This window comes from Cyprinodon variegatus, unplaced genomic scaffold (assembly GCF_000732505.1).
Source record: "Cyprinodon variegatus isolate N-32 unplaced genomic scaffold, C_variegatus-1.0 Scaffold646, whole genome shotgun sequence".
NCBI classification, from domain to species: domain Eukaryota; kingdom Metazoa; phylum Chordata; class Actinopteri; order Cyprinodontiformes; family Cyprinodontidae; genus Cyprinodon; species Cyprinodon variegatus.
In genome coordinates this window covers 289,968-293,906 of record NW_015151099.1, presented here as the reverse complement: position 1 = coordinate 293,906, position 3,939 = coordinate 289,968, and positions in this window count along the sequence as shown.

The window sequence follows — 3,939 nt, the reverse complement described above, 5'->3', positions numbered from 1 at the left end:
CGCAACACTAATAGATATTATATATATATAGATATTTCACATCATATTTGCATATATAGTTTATGTTTAGGTTTTATTGCACAGCTACCTAATTTTAAAATCCTTTTAAAAAGAACACAGCTTGATGATTCCATAGTAATGCCATTTTGCATCATTATTTTGTTTTCTCCTACAGCTTTTACGTGCTGATCACTGCTGCACTTTCTAATTATAATGTTCATTTCAATGTTGTAAGCTTTCCGTAAAAAATCAAAAATATCCACTGGACTTGGTCCAGTGGATATTTTTTGAATTTTTACGGAATGACTATGACCTGGATGACTGAGAAGCTACTCTTTTCACTGTTGAAAGGTGTGAGCAATGTGATTTCATTTTTCTATAGACTGTATAATAATTGACAATAAACTTTGTGTAAATATAAGTCATCATTTTTAAAGGGTTCAAAAACATTCATGTTTAAAAAATGATGAATGACAGCCGATACCTGATGCCAACAGCAATATATCATGCATCCCTAATATGTACTTAAATTCTATCCATTCATCGAGAAAAATATGGATGAATGATTGGGCAGCATTCTTGGTTGGCAGCTTGCATAAAAGCTGAAGCAAAACATGCAGTCTGTGTACATTGACTTAAACTTAGACTCAACTCTATGTACTCTTTGGGATTACTCCTTCAGGGAAATTCTGGTTACAGTAATATGTATAGAGTACAAAGAGTTAAAGCAAGTTGCCAAAAAGATAAAAAAAAAATATGACAGACAATATAAAAAGAATGTATATAGTACCAAAAAAGCATAAAAAAGAAAATAAATTGCAATGTCCTGGAATATGTTTCCCATAGAAATAAAAATAGCCGCACTGTAGAGAGCTACAGTAATGGAAGACTACATGCTAGTTGAATTGGGTTATTGCACTTGCACTGCAGAACTGTACTGACCCTTTAAATATTTGAAAAGTTATACAGACTACACAGTAGTTTACTTGGATTATTGCACTCGTACTGCAGAGATGTACTGACCATTGTCTTAATGTGGTACTTGTAGATACTTTCCCAGAGGCAGATTTTTTTTTCCTTGATGCAGAAGATGTGTCTTTAGGTATCTGGTTCCTTTGTCCATCAGAAGTGGCTGGATACACAAAATGAAATTTATGGAGATCAGTCATGGGAGTTACAGAAGCTTAGCAACACCAGATGGGCATGCAGATGTACTTTGTGTTCTTCATGATATATTTGGGGAACATGAAGTAGCAGCCATTCAAAATGGCCCTTCCCAGTCAAACGCCAGCCGAATGGCAGCCCACTTCCCTACAGCTCCCAGCAAAATCTCCTCCAACTTCCAGCCACTGGCCTTCTCTTAGGTCTGCATATTTTTTTAATCTGACTCTACCCTTTCACTGAATAACATGGTCTGACCAGGAGAAGACGCTTCTCTTTGGATCTTAATGTCCACAAATCATGACGGAAAGAATATTTTGGTACAAAGATTGATGTTTAAAAAGGAATTGCAGGGGACCAGCCAGGGAGCAGCCAGGGACAAGGACTCATCAAGGCTACTACTGTAAAGCAGAAAGATCTGTAGATGCAATTATTGTATCAGCTAGACCTAAACTTCTACTGCTTTCCGACACCCTCTAGTCTTCTTTACTTTACTTGACCTTGGCAGTAGACTTGGTGAATGCGCTCACTGCATGAGTAAAAAAGTGAATCTTTGGTGATATTCAATGGAAAGATATAGTTGATATCGCAACACAGTTTAAAAAAGCAATAGAAAATGCTGAAAAATTAGTCCAAAAAGCATCTTAAAGTGTTGGTGGATCTGTCATTATATCTACACTTGGTATGCAAATGGGGGTCAAGCATACTTTTAGGATGGACACAATGATTGGAGAGATAGATAGGTGTATACCCAAAGAAAGTGGTGTCATAATGAAAGTAGTACAAGCCCTGGATCCAAAAAGCTTGACTTTTCTTCATGAAGAACCAATCCTTTGCTTAGCAGAATTTTATGCGTGTGATCTTCAAGATCTCAGTCATGAGCTCCACCAGACAAGAACGAAACCCTTAGACTTACAGTAGACAGATTTTATTTGTCATTTTGTTTACACCAGTGTAAAACAAAAATAAATTTCATTTGGAACAGCTCTCTGGACAATTTCAACTTGTTTTAAAGTGCAGCCTTGAAAAATAGTAAAAAAGTAAAAAAAAAAATATATATATATATATAAACAAACAGTAATATAAACATATGACTGTAAATTTACAGTTGTNCATTAACAACATTCCGGAAGACTAGAGGTGTCTTTGTGTTAAATGGTCCAATATATCCTGAACCTGAGGCCATCAGAGAAGCTGAGAGAGCCACTTGTTTCTCTGTAAGAAATGAAGTTACTATAATCATAATCGAAAAAGTTATTTATGTTTAGAAACAATGATACATTTAGAAGAAGAAACCCAACCTGGTAGTAGGAAAAAGAATATAAAAAAAAAATAAATAAATGGATAAGATGAAAAAGTATAAAACTGGAAATTGAGTCGTAAATGAATTTCAAAAAATGAAATTGGATTCAATCTTAAATAAATATATATTTCTCTTTCATTTTCAACTTTACTCTGTAGAATCACTCTTTCAAAACAACTTGTAACTACTGATCTCTGGACTTCTTAAATACACTGGAAACTAATAATTCAATCAGGTTTACCCTCTAAATTGACTGCATATAAGAAACATTAATTACAAACATCTGAGCAAAACTGACTCATGGCAAATATGGCAATAATCTATTATGTACAAGCATCACATAAGATAATTTATTCTTAAAATGATATGATAAATACCTTGATACTGCTGCTCCAGATTTCTTACTTTTGCTACTTGCTCTGAAACACAAAAAACAAACAACTGAGCTCTTTAAACATTGTTTTATTTATTGTAAATAAGTTTTATTAATAAAATCAGGTGTTTATTTTGTAATATTTACCTTGGTATTGTTCTTTCAGCAACTCTATTTCTTTAGTCTTAGCTGTTTGTCGAAGTAAAAAGAATAACATTGAAATGTGACGCCATTTAAAAATTACCAGTTGACTAAGAGAATAGATTCTTTAAAGCTTTGGTTTTCTTAATTAACATACCTTCATTATCCCTCTGTAAGTACTCCATGCTAACCTTGAGTCCACCCAAAGAGGCGCTCATTTCTCTCAGCATAGCATTGATGTCCTGTGTACATCTTTGTTGGGGGTCAGACAGATTTCCAGTGTCTCTTTTCTTTTTAGTTTGCCTTAAATGTAAAATGATTTTATCCTCTGAGTCTGACTGAAGCAGAGCTGTGGAAAAAGAGCAGATTAGAAGAAACAATTGGAAAGTCATCATTAATTCCATTCTCAGCATTGTTTTCTTCAAGTCCCGTACAATTTTGGTTTCTGTGTTGATCCAACCCTTAAATACTGTCAAAGTTACAACTTTATAGACATTGTAAAAAAAAAAAAATCATGATAATCTCCATATTTACTATCAGCCTCTGTTAAAGTTTTCCATTTAGAGACACACGTGAAAATGATACAGCTTGACTTATTTTATTTGTTATATCACATAAAAAAACAGTTATTGCATGTTCATAAAATACATTCTTACTGTGCTGCTGACATAGTTTCCTAGAGTCTGTAGCAAACTGATTTATAGAGTTTTGGACATCACTGTCCACACAAATAACTTTTAAAGTAGCCCACTGATCAAAAGATTTAAAATGTGCTCAGCAGTACTCTGACCAGTTTAAATCTGCTGAATTGTATAAAGTAAGTTCATACAAATGCTATCTCAAGACCTAATACAAGATAAAGAAAGAAACAGTTGGAAGTATAGTTTAAAGCTACAGTGTGTAATAATTACAGGGATATACAGTCAGAAATGTAATATATTATACATAACTATGTTATTTA